The 19,813-nt window shown below is 41.5% G+C and overlaps 1 long non-coding RNA gene across 1 annotated transcript; it reads left to right on the forward strand.

Annotated features, from left to right (window-relative positions):
• The first annotated feature begins 366 nt into the window (after positions 1-366).
• LOC105271694 (uncharacterized) lies at positions 367-19,407 on the forward strand. Its single transcript, XR_892669.1, has 3 exons — positions 367-933; positions 10,302-10,367; positions 19,387-19,407. It is a non-coding gene; the product is annotated as an uncharacterized lncRNA (long non-coding RNA).
• The last annotated feature ends 406 nt before the right edge of the window (positions 19,408-19,813 follow it).

Consider the following 19,813-nt stretch of genomic DNA (forward strand, 5'->3'; position numbering starts at 1 on the left):
ATATTGGGATACAATTGGCATATATATCACGGTATATAATTATTCCATGTTCGTGTATAATTTTAATATGGATAAAAAGGATAAAATTTGGATTGGGCAGTAGTAGTATCGGAATTGAGTCCTCCACATGTGGTGCAGTGCAAGTAGTAGTGTAGTATTGTCAGACGGAGTAGTGGGGATGGGAGGAGATCGGGGAGGGGAGGAGATTAGGCGGGGGGACGTGCGTTGATTGGTGGTTGGTTGACGTTGGTGGATTGTGACTGGTGGAGGGGCTTTGACTCGGGAATACACATTGGCGTGGGTGGGTGAGTAGCTCCAAGAAAAAGTGAGTGAAAAAAAAAATCAAGTGTGCGTGTATATCGGCAACGAGTAGCTGACGATTTTCAGAGGGGCAAAGGGGATGTGAGGCATCACCGCAAACACCCAACAACCCGACGGTGTCCAGTACTGGGCTCGTCCCATCGTCATACCATGAATCCAACATCTTCCATTGTTATGCCCTCTCGAAGTATTCATCGTGTACATTGTTGGCGGCACGCACGCGGTATCGACATCACCTCGTGACCGCCTCAAATCAGTCACCTTCTCACCAAAACTACAACTCCACTCTCTCCTCATTTATATTTACCCGCTAATGATAATAATAATAATAATAAGAGGGACAATATGAGAGCTACTAAAGAAGTGAATTTTTTTTTTTTCGTTTATGGTTTCTGGGGGAACGAGTTTATTGGCTGTTTAGTGCACCATGGATTTTAAAACTTTTAATCGCACTGTGAAAAAATAGTATGTGATGAATATATTTGGTGATATGTTTTTACTCGGTTAAATACGACAAACGTGAAATTAATGATAATATCAAGACTGAATAACAATTATCACAAGATTATCAACCATTATCACCTGCCCACTGCTTACTCACTCAATTGAAAGGTATGTTTTATTTTTATGCATAGAATTATAGGCTCCAGTCAATTTATTTATTGAAATGGCAATTTTTCGTTGGAAAATCCCCTAAATCTTGGCGTTCTTGCAAAAAAAAAAAATGAGCCGCTTAGTGACGAAAGCTCTTCAAATTATTACGGTATATCGTACATTGAGGGATCGCTGAACTTGAACTCTCATAATTTTTTTGTAGCGTAAACGAGGCGTGAATGGAGATAGTATTCAATAAAAACAAACGACTCTAATGATGACTGTTGAGTAGTCGCCTTTTTGATTGATATTTCAAATAACTATGAACACTTATTTGTTTCTTTATAGTCACTTAACCCATCATCTTCGAGCCGACAAATGGCTCATTCATGTTTTCGAGTAAATAACTGAAATCTGAATGAAATTTATTGATTATTTAGGAGCGTAAAACAGCAGTTATCATCCTCATGTGATGTTTATATCAAAAATATGCACTGATAATCGGTGTCGTTGTGGTGAATCATTGCGGTGTATAATAATTATTGGAGTGACGCGTGGATGTATGTACATTATAAGGGTGTTTGTTTTGCTTCATAAAGTCTATACCTATAATTTCAAATCGTAAACACCTATAGCCGGGCATTTTCATTCATCTTATTTGCTCATTTCATTTTAGTTTCGCACGTGCTTTCATCCCGTCGCTCGCCAATCAAGTATGCAAATCACGTCCACTCGTTAATTATTATGAATTCCAGAGTACACTCATTACACGAAATATTTTGCCATTCGGTGAACATGGCTATAGTAGACTCGTAATCAAATAAGTTTTTATTCTACTTTGCGTGCTGAGCATAAAAATGCTATAGAATCGCTTTGTGTGCAATTATCAATTGGCCTTATTGAATTGCCAATGTGATTATGCAATTTGCAATGAAAATGCAGTTAATAGGTAGTAGTTGAACCAACAGGTGAAATTCAGGGGTGATCTCGTGAGATTTCGGGAATGAAAAAAAAAAAAAAGTGGAGAAAAATCGAAAGTGTTTGAGCTGAGACACGGGGTAAAGCCGAACGTTTGTCTACGACTCGGGTTCAAACACCCGTCAGTCAATGATGATTTACCGGTGTTGAGTCAATACTCGTTGATTTACAAGTTTCAAAGCGCCGAGTAAACTGTTGGCCGTACTTATCAACCAATCCCTGAAAGATTATTTTCTATTTGAGTCTCCGTCTCCGTCGAATATTGCCGGTGGTTCAAGAAGATGATGTAATTATTACCAAATAATGGATCATAACCGTATTTTAATTGTCAGTCTAATTGCTCGCGGGTGGCGATAGCGTAACGAGTAGCTGTTGGTGCTGAGGGTGAATGGCAATGTAAAATTGAATTTTCGAAAAATCAATAGCATTTGGAATATCGGAGTTTACAGAAATTGGGTATAGGGATATGAGCCATAGTGAAATCCATGATGGCCGCAAATACACTGGAGAGAAGCCTCGCCCCATGGAGATCCTGCCAATGGCGTTTGAGTAACATAATCGCTCATCCCTTCCTGCATCTCGACCGGTTTTCCCCTGGTGGTATCCCCCTCATTTCTCCGCCCAAGTCCTTTTCCACCGTTCAATCCCCGGGACAAGTCCAGCGGCCATCATGGAACTGTGCGCGCGCATTCTCATACATATGTAGATAATTTCCATCATTTTTGTCCATCTCTCTATATATCTCTCCCTCAGGAATTTTTCCATTTTCCAAAAATTTTTCATTCACTTGAATTCTATTTTAAATTCTCTACGGCAAAATTATGCATAAATTAATTTATAAATTGGATAATTATTTATTAATATTTCGATTTCTCAATGGAAATAATTACGTTAATAATGATGATTGTTGCTGACTGGCTGTTTTTTATTAAAATTGACGGATTTACTTTTGGAAAGATGGAGACATCAAAGGTCCTACGTTGATATTATAGATGTCATTATTACCGACATGCAATGCCCCGCAACTTACCACAAATGACTTGACAGTTTCGACGATGGGTACAATAAACACAGGGATCTGTACTTACCAGACAGAAATTCTATCGCATATAAAGACATTTTATTGTTATAATTTACACTGTTTATTGTTCATAAATCTAAACGGTAACAAACGTTATTATGAGACTTGAACGATAAGATCTTACTTACGTACAAACATTTGATGGCATTGGTACTGGATGGATAATGGACTCCATCGTTTTCACATGTCGAGAAATCAAACACTTAATAAAATAGTGGAATACCGGGTGTGAATAACGAAATGAACTATAACGTTACCATCGACAAATCAAATTTGCTTTAAACTTAACTTATAAACAGCCACAAGTACCTCATAAAATCGATTGAGTGCTCACTAAACATCAGTAAATAAATCTGAATGTATACTCTGCGGAGAGATTATGGGCCTTTGAAAAACACGCAAGCGAGACTGTAGAATCCTGCGCGGATATTTTATCTTCAGTGGATGGAATGAAATTCAGAAAAGGTCCTTTGATGGTAAAGAAGGAATGCTGTAGGATGAACAGAGACTACCGACTCCTCGACGACAAACTTGGACCATTAGCCACCAGCTGAACCATCACCTCGGCGCTGCCGGCAACTATTGACCTGCCCAACTACTTGTCAATTTTTTTTCCACTATCCTAATACTCTTCATTTTAAAATATGCAATATTTTTTATTCTTGCTTTTTTATAATAGTAAGGCACTTATGATTATTGCATGTTCTAGGCTCGAAGGGATAAATCCTACCCATAGTTTATAGGTATTTAAATAAGAGAGTTTACTTTAACTATCTCATCTGACTGATTACAATGATTACGACCAAAACACGTTGGAGACCAATTTGGTTCTGCCCTCGGCACACCCAAATGGCCTTTCAAATACTTCATCAATTGTTTATATGTAATAACTTAGCAAGCATGAGCTAATTACGCTGACAATGCTGTACGTCCACATATTCATCAATAATGCAATTGATCAATTTGGGGTAAATCAATATAGCCGGCATATGGGTACCATCGAAATGTCTTTTCCATCCGTACCGTCGCTGCAGGATGCGAATCACCGAATATTTTTGATTATTATTATTTTTTCTCTCGGAGCTGCTCTTCATAAGAAGAGATGGTTGATCAGAGAGCCATGACTGAAGCCGAGAACATGAAAGTGAAAAGCAGAAAAGCTGCTGGTGTTATCGGACTATACTGACAAGTGGTTTCCATGCACAGAATATCCCTGTCTGAAGTTGGTTACACAACATGACCAGTCATCAGGTACACAGCGTGGGTTGAACTCCTGCGTAAGCTATTTCAAGTATGTGAAAAGGTACATGGGTAACAACGCCACCAGCAGGGGTGAAACTCCACATGCCATATAACCCTTGTACCGAAGCCCCTCAAAATGTAAATTGCACCCACCACACATGCGACCGATAAATATTAGATGCATGAAATACTTTTTATGGCACTGGGAGATTCGAAAATTAATTTTAACTCGAGTTGAAAAAATTTCAAGATGCGAATAAAGTACAGAGAAATTGAGAAGGTCATCAGTTCTTCAGCTTGAAGGCACAAGGAAATAAAAAAAAAAACAGCATCCTCAATAAGCCGACATGTTTCTTATCTTTCTGAGAATAAAAAATTCGATATCCATCAGAGTTTATTGTAGATTCTGCATCTCCTCATGAAATGAATCCTGAATTGTGGAGAGAAAAAGGAGAGAAAAAGGAGAGAAAAAGGAGAGAAAAAGCGAGCACTGGTCTCTCTGGATGTTTTATCTCCGTTATTTCTTTCTGTAGCGGTCCAAGGCAAGCGGCCATCGATTTTCGTCCAGCGCCTGCGCCAGTCGCTATTCCTCCGCCTCCCCACCCACTTTCTCCCCCCTCACACCTATACCGCGATTCCTTGGGCATCCCTTCCCCTTGACTATTCAGCCCAGTCCGCTTAGGCTGTCCTATATATATTCTACCTCAAAAGGGCATTTCAAATGTCAATTTAGAAACTCGATGCGCATTACAGATTATTCCTCTCGTTCCTCTTCTCGTTGACAATGGGCAACTCCATTGAATTTTCACTCCTTTTTGAATTAGCCAGCGTGGATGAGAGTATCTATTCGAATTGATCAAGACTTGAGTGTCTGATGGAGAAAAGTGACGGAAAAGGTGAGAAAATTGTAAAAGTGAGAATTGCGTGGAGCGACATGGACAGATAATGGGGAATTTTTTTTTTTGTTGTTTTTCTCGGTGGGATGGGTTCCATTATCCCGCCATCTTTATTCAACACTCCCAGCGGGCTTGGGATGGGTTGTAACAGGGCGAGAGGTAGGGTAGGTAGGGGTTGAAATGCGCGAGCGCGCGCGTCGAATGGGATCGGCGGAGGGTTGGTAGATGGTTGGGAGGTGGTTGGGTGTGGGTTGGCTTTTACGATGGTGCAGAAATCTCCTCATCAAGCTCCCACAGGATGTCGTGTGCTTCACGTTGATACGAGGGAAAAGGGGGAGTGCAAAAGGAAAGAGGTGGGAAGGGGAGTCGAGTGGAAATTGCTGGGTGGTTTGGTACGGACGGACAAAGAGTTACCCCATGGGCTAGTCGGCACACAAATGAGCCGGTTTGATTCCAATTATTCAGTAAATTAAATACAGGGGAGTTTATGCCCTCCCGTTCATTCTACCGCTCTCGGTAAACTTTGCGTTTTCGTATATTTCTCGTTCACGGATGCCTTTAATCTCATCCTCTTCCTCTCCATCTCTGTGGAGAGAGTTATTGCCATTTGGGAAAGGCGGATCTGCGTTATATGTTTTATCCGCTGGGGGAGAAAGGGTTGAAAACCACAGCATCGGGGTTTTCGCTTGACTGTGTTATACGTTCTCCAAAGTTAATTCTCCTCAAGGGGTGAATAGAAAATATTAGGGGCTGTGTGTTGTTTTGCAAACACTCGCCAGAGTACTTTATCTCACACATACTTCACAGATATAAATTACACTGGAAATGTTTACTCAACAGTATAGAATGGCCAAGCCTTTTGAATATAAAATGTATTTATTCAAAATTTTACAAGGAGCTGGATAAATTTACGAGGGAATATATTAATATTTTTGATTAAATTCAGTGAAGTAGTGTAATAAGATTCCTGGTGAATTCTCTGGATCGTGGAGGCGTCTAGCTACTTCGTAATTCGTATTTTCTTTGAGGGTGGTGAAATGGAGGAAGAGGACGAACAACTGTAGGGGGTTTCGTCTTTTACGAGGGCATATCTCCCTTCTACCAAGACTCTTCTTTCCTTCGCATGTATCCAAAGACGCTATTGACGAGCTGAGTCTTCCACTTCCACTTCAATCTCCCACGCTCCAGCTTCTGCTCCAGCTTCTGCTCCAGCTTCTGCTCAACTCTCCGCCCATCGCTTATTTCTGCACTCTAATCTTCATACCTTTTTCCTTTCTTTGGATTTTCACCATTTTTTGAGGCACCTTTCCAAAGCACTTTTTTTTTTTCCATGATATCCTCTCAGCGCGCACACTCATTGCGATAATTTTCTTGTCTAGATTCTCTTTTAGTGCCAAGTGAATGGGAAATTTTGAGAGGCAGTGATATGAACCTTTGATATACATTGTAAATAATTGTATTCACGGATTTGTCGACCATCTTCCTTTTCTCGTCTCTTCCTTCCATCATGGTGGTTTGAGAAATTTATAAGCTGTGACGTTTCCGGCTCGGTGGGGCAGTTTCATTCACTCCCTTTTATAGCATGTAATGGATGAGCCAAGGATTTGGTTAATTTTCAAAGAATAAAAGGGGCGATACACGAATACATGAAAATCCCCAAAACATAAATTCCCATTTTTACAAATCATTAAATTCACATTTTTGACCTTGAAATGTTATTGGGGTGTAAGCACTGACGGTAAACATTCGAGTTATCCATGTCCTGTATTATTATGGGAAACCGATGTGTGGATTTTACGAGAATTCCAAATAGCGGAAAACAACAGCAATGATGGACGTAGCAGGAAATTGTTCATGAAGGAGACCTTCCACAGCAGATAGCGTATTATCAGAGCATGAGACACGTGAGAATGATGTCACCCTGTAAATCAGAAAATAATTGCCATGTAAATATCATGTAGGAATATGGGAAAACAAAATTTAAAAAACATTGGTAATGTTATATAGACACGCCCCTCTGGCGTTTAAATGAGACGTTGATATGTTTTTCATAGTTTTATATCATACACAAAGCTGCGATTTTTCAAATATTCCATCAACGTAGACGTAAGTCGTATATATTACGGAGGCAAGAATGTATGCGCCGTAGCGCATAGCGACCTGAGCGTGCCTAGCATGCCCTATTCACCGATAAGCTTTCTTTTTATCCCCTTTCATCCATTCGACTTGGAAAAAATCTTTGGGTAACGCCCATTCGCGCCCTTTTCTTTTTTCTTCCGAATGGAAGCTTTGTGATTGCCCGATTTTAATTGATATAATTGGTATAATTGAATATGCACCTGAATTTTTCGAAAAAGAAAGAATTTGAGTGATTATTAAAAAAAAAATTCTCTTGAAATGGAAAATTTTTCATTGAATAAAAAAGGACAAGGAGAGTCAGCCCCAAGTGGTCAAAACATGGTAATGTCAGGGGATGAAAGAGGGGAGAATGGAATGGATAAAGTACAAAATAAGACGCGGTCTCGAGACTCGGACGATGATGAAAAGGGGTTGGAGACGAAGCGTGAGGGGTTAGGCGCCATCTAGAGGGTAGCGTCGTCGGGACGACGAGACGCGTTATGGCCGAGGATTTATATCATCGCTGGGGAAGAAGAGACCATTGGTTTTCTGAATGACAAGAGACCGAAGCTTGCCGACGGGATGAGCAGTAGTTTTCCAGGCGTGGGTATATCTGCCCGACGGGAAGAAACAACCCCTTATCGTTGGCACGACGGCCTGCCATCAAAGTCACGGGCCCGTGATATCAGCATGGCACGACCAAATCATTCCGTATCTTTTTTTACGAATCAATGAACTGTGCACATTTGCCTTTTTTTCTCACTTGGTATTCCCTCATTTTTTCCATTATTTTCTTTCTTTTCGATTTTTCAATAATGGGAGGTGTTTAAAAACCTTTCATGGGATTCCAGTACATGTGACTACACAGTAAACACTGGAAAATGCCACATAATGATTCTTTTGTAGACGATCCCCGAAGGTCATTGAGGACCCACTGTTGGGTCTCGGAATGGCGTTTACCCTGGCCGCGAGGGGGTTCTTCCGGCAATACTCCAATTTTTTTCTTGGATTCGTCAACGATGGGTGCGATAAATTCTCAAGGCCAGTCCTTCCGACTCTTCAGTATTGTCCAGTTTTTTCTACATGCGTCTGTCAGCGTGGAGAAATGAAAATGGTAGATGCAATGGTATTTCAAATGAATCTACAATATTCTCCATTTGATGAGGATGAAAATTGTTGTCTATGGGATTTTTTCAGCTTTAAAAAACAACCCGCCGGTGAAATCCCCGAGCGTTGGAGTGATGGGGGAAAAAAAATTTCAAAGGTATCCCATCGGCATCCTTGAAACACACGGCCATTATTGCCGCAAAGAATATCTTCCGTCAATACTCCAATTTTTTTCTCCCCAACTGAACACTAGCCGGGACTAATGCAGATCCAAGGCCGCGTTATAACGACTCTTCATGGTCCTCGAAATTTTTTTTTCTCCCGTTTCCCCCTTTTTTTTGAACACTTGGGTGGAATTCCGAGGGCAAAATCAGTTTCTAGTTCGACATCGACGTGACCTGACGCATCTACTACCACGTCGTCACTTAAAAAATCTAATTAACGTGCATGTTGTTATTTCCAAGAGAGAATTGACGGGGTAAAGTTCTCACGTTACAAGAAACGTTAATGATTTGACACGCCGACGGCCGCCATGACCGCCTCGGATGGCCTCTGTGCGCTCATTCCTCATACATTCAAATTCAATAATACGGTAAAAAATGATAAATTGGAAGATAACTGAAAACTAATCATCAATCCGGAAAAATCTCGGCGGATAAAAATATGATAGTGATAAATAACTGTTAAAGGGTGTTGAAATAATGTTTCTCTGCAGTAAAAATGTTCTTTAACGATGGGTGATAAATTGTTGGGTAATTTGAAAAATCCCCGAAGCGCTAAACACACATCGAAACCCATGCATTGGCAAAAGCTCGTGGTGATAAAGAGGGCCGACGGACGTCGAATTCTCAGAGGTGCGCCCGGTGGTACCCGCGCAACTGCACGCTCGCGTGATGTTGAATGCACAAGGTGAGCAAAATTCCAAGAAAATACACGAAGAATGAGAAAGCCCGTGTTGCATGAACGGCAAATATGCCGGCAAAATGAAGGGTAGCTTCATGAATTATTAGGCAAATTTTTCGAATATCCGCGGACCGAATGTTGGCTGTCGGCAGTCGCCAAGCATCATCTGGCAAAGTCACGTTAAACAAGTTAATAATAATTCGAAATATTGATAATTATTTATGTAGCTGATAAGTGCACTGGAATAATTGTACTATACACAAGGTATTGTCAACGCTGATGCGGTTGTAGAGGATGAAAAGTGTATAAAAATCCCTTGGAACGGTAGCACCAATCATCTTCTAACCCTAACTCACACTAATTAGTCAGAATCTCTCAATTTTCTGGTTAATTGTACTTCCTGGAAGGTATATTCAATTAGTACAAGTAAAAATAAGGAACTAAACAATAAATTGAGTTGGTGGGATGAGAAGTAATAGTTGATGGAAAGTAGAGAAGGTGTAGAAAACAAGTGGCTTGGAGAAGGCAAGACGAGAAGCTCGACTTGGTTGTGGAGGTTGCATGCAGGTAGCGGTTGACGGAGCGCGGTTTACGAGGTGTTGCTCATTGAGTAGCCCCGAGAGCCATTGTCTCTCTAATAAACGCGCTTACCGCAATATGAATATAGAGACTATCTTTCGAAGGGAATACTAAATTACTCCAAACAATGTAGAGCAAATTACAATGACCCCAAGTCCAATCCCTCATAACATGACCCGAACAATTGTACAGGAGCTTTCTTGTCAGTCTCTTTATCATCCTCATGTTCACCAATGAAACTCGACCTTTTTTCTTCACATATAAATAGTTATTATTAGCGCACTTGCGGTAAAATAATAGTATAATAATAATGGGGGAAAAAATGGTTGAACTAGGGCGTGTCAGTGACTGAAGACTAATATTGCCGATGGGTTGTTCAATGAAGTATAATAAATTCACTCATAAAAATGCAGATTTACGCCATGAAGATTTAAAGAATAAAAACATGAGAAAGCTCAACGATCTATTTCTATTTGTTTCAGAATAATTCATGCGGAAAAGCCGGTCATTGGGAGTTTTCTCACAATCGTGATCGCAAAGTGTTTGAGGTGAGTGAAACGAAAGACCGCTGTAAAGAGAAAGAAGTGAAAAATTTATACCAGCTATTTGTTGAGCAATTTTCATTTTCAAGAGTAACTTGGACATTTAGTGGATATGAAATTCGTCATTTATCACTTTAGCGCGACTGTATAGGTGCATTGAAATAAAAGTAGAAATAATACTCAAGAGACACATTTGGAGCAATTGTTTTGATTGCGATATTAGCTCGCGAGCAATATTGAGATAAATAGATATTGGGTACTGGTGTTGTTTTTTTTTTTTTCTTTTTTGTAAAAACTCACAACGTATTTTTCATTCTCTCTCGTTTTTCACTCCACTCCTCCTTATTTTACCGCGCAGATTGTTTTATTGTCGTGATATTTCATGTTTATTGGACGTGCGTTAAGTAGCTGTGAAAAGTGTGGCTCATTTAAAGAGCAGTAATATACGTTTACCCAGCATTCTTATTAAAGCGGTGGGTTATCCGTTTCTCAGTGTTATATTCCTCCGGATTCCATCTTGTTATTAATCGTAAACTCTCATCTGACGACATCTCCTCGTAACGGTGTGCAAACATCCTAAATAAACACGTCAAATAGGTATTCAAATATTATTTCATAAATTGGTGAAATTTATTAAAGGATTGGCGGTGAGTGGTGAAGGAGGTGTTAAAGAGTAATGTCCACTTGGTAGCGTCGGAAGTGCAGTGATCCTCACATTTCAAGACATGTCCTCCTCTTGTGTTCTCCACGCACTTGAGTACCAAATGAAACACAAGAGATTGAGGAACCAAAGAGAGGGCCCAGTCAAGTGCACGAGCGCGTCATGCCCATCCTCTTGCCCCACCAATGGCTATCATAAAGCCATTAACTTTATTATACCAAGCCATTAACTTAAATATTACGACTCGCGTGTCGCGGACTCCCGCTTTCTGATTTATTGCCCTCTGAGATCACGACATACGAGCAAATTCGTCCTTTTATTCGTACACTACATACTTTCCACTCTAACTAAACACTTTTTATTTTTCCCCTTGACCAATCAACCGATAATCGCCTAATTGTCCCCGGCTTTTCACTCGGTTTATTATTTTCTTCAATCTATATCTTCTCACCAAGAGTTGCCACATTTCGCACCCGAGGCCATTTTCTTAGGCTGCCCATTAAAATCCATGAATTATTGAACTTTCTATCTGATGCGACGCGACATTAGCTCGCCAAGAAATAATGGCACTTTTAAAATGTCATAATTCTCGAGGAATTCTGGATGAATTTATACCCAGTGAAAATTAGTACAGTATTTGAGGGTATTTTTCACTGGTGGCAATAATCGTTGTACAGTTTTAATCGATTAAAATATTTTGCTGGGTAACCCTTTCCCTGTAGAGGAGGTGCGGTCATAGGCTTAGAACATCGATATATGAAGGCTCGTATTTCCCCCTAATCCCGGAGAAAAGACGCGGGTCGAGATGGGGTTTGAGGAGGAGGAGGTGGAGGAGGAGGAGGAGGAGGAGAGAAACAAGTTTCGTTCTCCCTCCCACGACAGGGGTCTCGTCGGTATTTTATACGAGTCTTGGGGATTCGAAATGAGAATTTACGGTCGGTCCGCGAGTGAAGCGAGGAGGAAACATTGTTTCAAATAAGACGTCTTTCGGGTTCCTTCTCGGTATATGCGGGCTTTCTTATATGTCTTGCGCCATGTAGAGAAACTTGGCTGTAAGATACCTAGCCTCGCCAAATGCACATATATATGTCGGAATTTATTCGAGGGCAACAGCTCGGTAACGGAAATGGCCGCCACGGAGGGTATATGGCGTCGGCGTTGAGATATACATAAATAGAGGACATCTCTCTCGACAGTCAGCCTTTTTCCTTCCGTCCATCTTTGTGAGTATGTAAATTCCGATATTATTGTAATGGGTATGAGCGAGAGGAGAGATGCATGTGCACAGCTTAAGAGTGCACATGCGCAACTCGACGTCTTTATGAACATGTTATTATACGAACCAGCGGATAATCAAAGAGCGGTTCCCATATGCGGCTGCTACATTCCCTCCTTTGGTGTTATTCTCTCGGAGGCTCTCCTCAGCTTCTTCTTTCTTCCCCAGATTTTCTTCCTTCATCTCCCCTTCCCCTCGGCAAAATCATCAGCCAGTCATGGAGTTTTATCAACTCCTCAAACTTCCATATCCTTGAATATAGTTTCTATAGGAGAATCCCCAAGTCCTCCACCAGGGACCTTGGGTTAATGGTTCAAGTTTCACAAGCACGTATTATCGAATTCTCCATGCCAAAGTATAGAAACTATGGACTTTGGATTTTACGATGTTAGTCAAAGTTTCTGTCTTTTAGGAGTCAAAATGCCATGGGAACTAGAAGGTATTTTCTACGGGTAGCCATTGTTTAATGCGCCAAACGCGGCCCTTCATTCTGTCGCTTGATATTTAAATTCACCGAAGATATATCCCGTTGAATTCGATTTCCGTAGAGCTTACATTTCCGATTCTCAAGGAGCTGCTAGGATGAATGCAGGATAGGTACTCATGACTTCAATGAATAATGATGATCCTCTTGGATCGAGTTGCACTGGGAGTTCTCCCTCAACTGGCAGATAGGATTCGCCGTAAAGTGGAAATGAAAAAGGGAAGAAAAAAAAAAAAGGAACGAGCAATGGCTCGAGGATTTCGGTATCACATCGGACGACGAGCCATCGAAATTTCTGGCACGCTTATCCCGCTCACCCTTTGCCTATGCCCATTGCCTTTGCCTTTACCTTAGCCTTTGCCCAGGGGTTGCAGATAGCTTGATAGGTTAAGGGAGGGTGCGGCCGAGGGTTGCTCTCGTGGTATTGATCCAGCCGGGACTTAGGGGGTGGAACCGGTGCCGCTACGGGGTTACCAGTTTCTCGCCTCCCATTGGTCTCTTTCATTCCAAGATGGCCGCCAAACACGTACCGGAAACGTGACGACTCTCACACAGGGCTTTTCTGCTCTCTGCCCTCTTTCTCTCTTTCTCTCTCTCTCTCTCTCTCTTTCCCTTTTTTCTCCTTTTTTTTTCACCTCCCTTCATTTTTTTCCCCCTTTTCCTCGCCTCTTGCACTCACCCCTGGACGTTTCTTGAAAACCGGTCCGAGAGAACGGGTGAATCGTCCATACCTTTTTTTTTTTCGTTTCCATCTTTATTTTTCTCCTTTTTTCTCCCTTTTTCATTCATTTTCCTTTTTTTCCCTCTGTCGCTGTTGCTTTTTTTTCCCCCTATATCCAGTACCTCGAGCACACGGTCTTTCCGCCTTTCTCACGTTTCTGCAAAAAACCCCACCCTTCTTATTTCCTTGTGCAGCTTTTTGCTAAATTTATTGCCACGATATATTCACATCCATTAGATGGCTCGCTTCTTTCGCTAAGTGCACTCCTTTTCCACGGAGATATCCGAGAATCCATGAGGCCGTTATACCCGACTCTACAATCTCTCTGTCTGGTTGTTTTGCAAAACCTTTTGCGTGCGTTAGATGGTCAACAACGACCTCGGATATCCATTTCCAGGAATTTCACTTCAACTCTCTTGCCATTTGACATGCAAGCCTTTCAGTCATTTAAGCTTTCGATTGAAATTTGTCCAGTCACTATTTTAGTCCACAGGCGATTGGTGTCACAAGTCCTCTACTGCCAATCCAAACTAATGGAGCACGCATTAGCAACGAATTGTCAACCAATATATATATATATATATATATGTACATGTATATATGTATAGGCGATATAACTCTGAGTAGACCATAAACTCGTCGTACTGTGTCGTTACCTATATATTCTCGTCCAGTAGCTGGAGTACAATTGTATCCACAGCGGAAAAAAAAAATGCCATCACTTGAAAAATTTCCGAATGAGAGAGCGAAAAAAAAAAATTCTCGCTATATGTATTACCTGAATTTTTCTCCTTTCCGCGAATTGCCCCGCCCGCCCCTTTTTTTGTTTTTCTCTGCAAGCAAATTAATTCCGTCTTTTATCGCGACGTTTTAATCCCTTTTATTTTCTTTCTCTAACGAATATAACTGTTTTCCCCGTGGGGGTAAAAAAAAAAGAAGAGATCCCACGAGAATATCCTTCACGATGATTCCTAGAGCTGTAAAATAAGTTGTGGATTGGTCCCCCGGCGAGAGTATCGACTCTTCGGAGACACAACTTGGCCTTTTGTTTTCCGGCGATAAGTTTTTCGTTCTGGAGTGGGTGGAGATGGGCTGTACAGAGTGGTATTGAGCTACCAGTCGATCGAGCCAACGGTGTTCTAAGCTGAGAAAGTTGAGGATTAGTGGGTAATTTGGAAAGGAGGCTGTCGGTGCCTGCGGTCGATACCGTAACTTCCCCGGAGGAGCGCGCAGGGTTCCTCGCTTTCAAAACTATATACCATATATCCACAGGGGCCCTAAAATATATATTGTTACCACCCTCACTCATGAATTTTCCGCTGGACAAACTAATTTAACGACTGGTGAAAAACACTGGGAATTTTCTCCATTCCCTGATGCATCTGTAATTGTAGGAATTTTGAGGGGAAAAAATAGTCAACATCTGTTTAAGCATTTTTCACGACCAATAAATCGTCAACGCATCAAGGTGAGAAACTGGAGTATCCATAAAACTGAGAGATGGCATCGTGACAAATTTCAAGGATAAATATCTCGTTACCCTTGGTGTAAACATCACAGGGAGGGTCATTTTTTTTTGTACCCTAAGTAGCCTTCAAAAAGGGAAAGCTGTTCTGAAATTGAGGGAAGCATAATAGAATTTTTCAATAATATTTCAAAAACTCAATAATTTTGGAAAAAAAAATATTAAATATTGGTTTGTTCTGGCGAATCCAAGGTGAGAGGTGAGAGGAAGTGAGAGGTCATAGATTGATGATTAATCTAGAATGTCGGATGAGGGTTGATGAAGAGGGTTGTAGTTGCCGAAATTGTTGCCGGTTCCGGAGGTAACCCGGATGACATTAACGAGGAAGCGTGAAAATGCTGGGTTCGCTGAGAAACCGGCACGCGTACCCATATATACCCAGGTCTTTTGCCTCGTGCGCTCGTTCACTCTCGATTTCAACGTGCCTTTATTGCGCCTCTTAAATTCGCATTTATGAGCTCTTATGTTCTCCCCCGCCTTTAATGTTATGGGCTTCCATCCATCTTCAGTTGGACGCACGGACACAGAAAAGATGAGGAAGGAGAGTAGCGAGAACACAACTTAAAACATAACACCGTACCGCGGAGTGGGGAATAAGCTAAAGAGTTGAATTTTAAGGAAAATGGACATGGGGTAGATTTTGTCAGCTGCGTTGTTGTCCCCGAAAAGCAACCCCATGGCCACCCCATATATTTCACAAATTCAGGGCGACAGTATACGAATGAGCCCTCTTTGCCATCCATGGTGCACCGTTGCCACCAGCGCTATTAGACCCACTACAGAGTAATAAACGTAAACCACGGGTTTTGCTATTCGCGCGTATAATCGTCTGCACAATCTCCCCACATCGTCGTTCCATCGTGTCCCAGGGAAATCGATGGTTGCGACCTCAATCCATATTGGATAACCAATTGGACTGTTGTCAAAATTTCAAAAGGGTATCAAACCTGTCATACACGCCTACATCTATATTCCAGTATCTCTATCTACATACATACATACATACAATGCATTTAACAAGAAAAATGTATTTTGATGATGAGGGCTGGGAAGAATGTGAGCGAAATTCCATCGCCGCCATGATGAAATCGAGCTCGAGGCAAGAGCCAAACGCTGTAGCCAATTAAGACATCGGTCCCTGGATACGTGGGTCGGATCAAATCGTTGGGAGAGGGGGAATACATATAGGGTGGTCTTATGGGCCAACTCAATCGGCCAAATTAACGGCTTGAATCCCCGCATCGAAGCCTTCGCCGAGGAATTCCAGGATGAGCGCTTACGGCTTACGATAGATCTAGATAACTTGAGGCTGTGTTGGCTTATTCTCGTGAATTTCATTGGGTAAAAATGCCAGCATCTGGAATGATAATCCTCCTGATGAAGAGATGGGATTTGGGGTTTCTTGGTTTGTGGTCGGGATTGACGGCGACGGATATTTGTATTGGGGTAGAGGTCGTAAATATTGGCAATCATATCTATCATAGTGTATAAATTGTACGAGGATGATTCATTGCTGACACTGGGATATTAAGATGCGAGACGTAGAGTATGTATTAGATATTAATCCTAAAGGCCTCCGACTCAATCTCAACTCAAATAAATTTACGAGTTTTTGTTATTAAATTGATGATACGTTTTGATGATGGTTTGGCGATTGAGACTGTGGGGATAATTCATGGATTAAAATTTTTTCAACTTTGTATCAAGCTCTGAGGTATTGGTGAGATAATTTTTTTTTTTTTTTTGGCCATGGCTCCTCCCCCCAACTGTCAATGGATGGATGAATTCTCTCAAGGTTATTTTGACAAAAGGTATTTTGACTCTGTATTACTCTCCCCTGTGATATATTAGATTCATTGGGTTTTTCTTAATGTGTCTTGACTTCCGTTTAAACCCCCACCGCTAAAAAGACTGATATATTGCGTGGCTGTTGTATGATGAGGTTGTGAGTTGTAAAAAGCATAAGCATAAGCAGCTTTTCAGGTCACTAATAATGGAGAAATGTTAAAAATGGAAAATCCCATCAAGTAGAAAATCGTGACCGTAAATCTCGTGAGAACTCCAATGCCATCACCAATCGAAAGTGTTGAGAGGTTTGGAGCCAGGATAAACGTTTCCAGGAGATCCAGGAGATGTCCGTGCACAGTGCGATGGAGCTGATGATGAGAATGAATCTGCAGTAAAATAAAAGTGGAGAAGAGAGTGAGAAAAAAAAGTCTCCCAGGGTTATCATCAAATGAAATACTGAAAACCAATTGGCTTCGACTTTAGTGACTCAATCGGCCATTTTCCTCAGGAGTGCCCATTCCAACCGCTCGTTTTTCTGCACAATGACCTCCATTGACTACAATTCTTTCACAATTTTTTTCTCGTCAAACTTCTCTATAATTCCAACCTCAACATTTCTTAATAATACTAGAAGAATTATTTCGATTCGCCAACTCCTCAAAAATCATGGCGCATTTGATTTTCTTTTATATTCTCTGACGAGGAATAGGAGAGGGATTTTGTTTTATCGTGGGCCAAGGTTTCACCGCCTTCTTCTAAGGGCGTAAATTCTATCTGATATATAGCCCCAGTTGAATATATCCGAGTGCGTTGGCATTTTTCCCTGAATCTGTCATACTCCTAGATCTCGTTTCCCCATATTAAATCCCTACTACTTCTCACTATCACACGCATTTATGGCTCCCGTTTGATAAGTAAATTTCAATGCAATAGAAGATGGATTGAATTGAGGAGGCAGCTGGTGATGTACAACGTGAAATCGTGGAATCAAAGATTTTGGAGTGAGGTAGATAAACAATTAAGATACTTGGCTGATTGGAGCGATGGAGCGATGGAGCGATGGAGCGGTGGAGTGTTGGGCTGGCCTGAGAACCCTTGAAATACATAATGGCTCGAAGAGAAAAACGGAGAGAGTAATATAATACAAGAAAAAGGCACGTATAGTGTGTTATGTGTATGAGGTATTCCACCAACGCCATGAGCATGCCAACAGGACGCCAACAGGACGCCAACAGCACGCCAACAGCACACCAGCATGAAGTGAGTTGGCTGACCGGCATTGGTCTGGCCTCTTCGTGCCTCGGAGAAGCGAATCGAGGCGGGTTTCACCTCCCGTCTCTCCACCGTATAGTTTCCAGCATAGTAATTCCCCGAGTTACCACGGGACCCAGCCATTTTCAATAATCCTTTCTCTTTCTTACTCATATGATGGAGGTTTAGCTGGTCTCGCTTTAACATTTTGCCGCGCGCGGCCTGTACCTTAAACCAAACAGCCACGAGGCCGCGAGTTAGTAGCGCCTGCCAAGCTTTGGCAGCCGACGGTTTCTCTCCTTCGTGTATAGTCGTTTTCCTCGTCCTCCCCCCAGATGTGTATTTCGGTTTGCGAGTGTGAGACCGTAGTGCGTGATCGTAGTTTGTAAAGAGAGCAGTCGTCTTCATCAACTCTAATTCCCTCCAACAATTCACCAAAATATATATTTTATAACAGTCGAATAATTTTTTTAAAGAGTCGATTGAGAGTGATTTTGGTTGGTGTGTTACCGTTACAAGTGGACACTGTGGGTGAATCAACGAAGGATAAAAAGAAATAATAAAAATAAAGGATCTATAATCGAAGGCGACGGCAGCGCCAGATTGGTGCGCAACCATCGGCAGACCGTGAGTGGAGTTGAATAAAATTGTCCTTCGGATATGTCACCAACTCCAGCATAGGATTGCCCACCATTATCCAGCTGGATTCACCAAGGACACGGCAATTTACAACCCTGGCTCGTCTCTTATTCGTTTATATTGCCCGATGCGGTGGTTGTGCGCCACCAACGAGACTGCCGACGAGGCAATGACGATGTGCATACTTGTTTCAATGGATTTTTACGATAGATTAGAATTCTTTATTTATGACGATGATCAATACGAGTTATGTCGATAGTGAGACTATATCCTTGAATGCATTAAGGTCGCCGGAAAGTGGCTTTTACGTTAGCCAGGATCGGTTGTTTTGTCAACGATTCGATATCAACACTGATGAGGATAGAGGCCATATAACCTCATACGACTCCCTCGGTTATCGATCCGATACGTAGGCGTGATCTGGAGTTAAGCCTTGTCCAGTTGATTATTTTTTCATTTTTCCCCCGTTATTTTCACCGCTGACTTTTATGCGCACAACAAGAACTATTGAATCTTCCTGCCTTTTCTCTCCCTCTCTTGAATTATCAACTGTCGTTGCCAAATGTTTATTATATATTACATCCTGCGCTTGAACTCATGTTGGTACGTATATAAGTTGAAGGACTGGTGTTAATTATTCAGTCATTACTCAGTGCCAATCCTATATTTTGGTGTTTCAGCGATTGTTAAAGAGTCGCCGGGTATGGACTAGCCTATCCTCGATAACAATTTCCGCCATTCACTGGAATTTAAAGGAAAAATTGGAGCTGGATAATTGTTGCTACCGTCTGCGTGTTCGCCATCGTCGTCATCGGCGAGGACGACGCGATTCACCGATCCTCCAATCACAGCGACCTCTGGGACACCCTCACAGCCGCAAGGTAAGTTCTTCAAGAAATTTTTATACTTGCCATTTTTTTTTATGACTCCCACATTTATCGGAAATGCGTCTGTATGCACATGCGCGTTACCCTCTCAGCCAGGCATTATATTCTATTTCGTGAACAGAGAGATTTCCACGGAAAAGATTCCATATCTACTCGCCAATCGTTAGCGCCAAATGCTTCAGATAAAAATAGTTGGAAAAAATATTCAAATGCAATTTCT

The sequence above is a fragment of the Fopius arisanus genome, unplaced genomic scaffold, assembly GCF_000806365.1.
Source record: "Fopius arisanus strain USDA-PBARC FA_bdor unplaced genomic scaffold, ASM80636v1 scaffold00119, whole genome shotgun sequence".
Lineage (NCBI taxonomy): Eukaryota > Metazoa > Arthropoda > Insecta > Hymenoptera > Braconidae > Fopius > Fopius arisanus.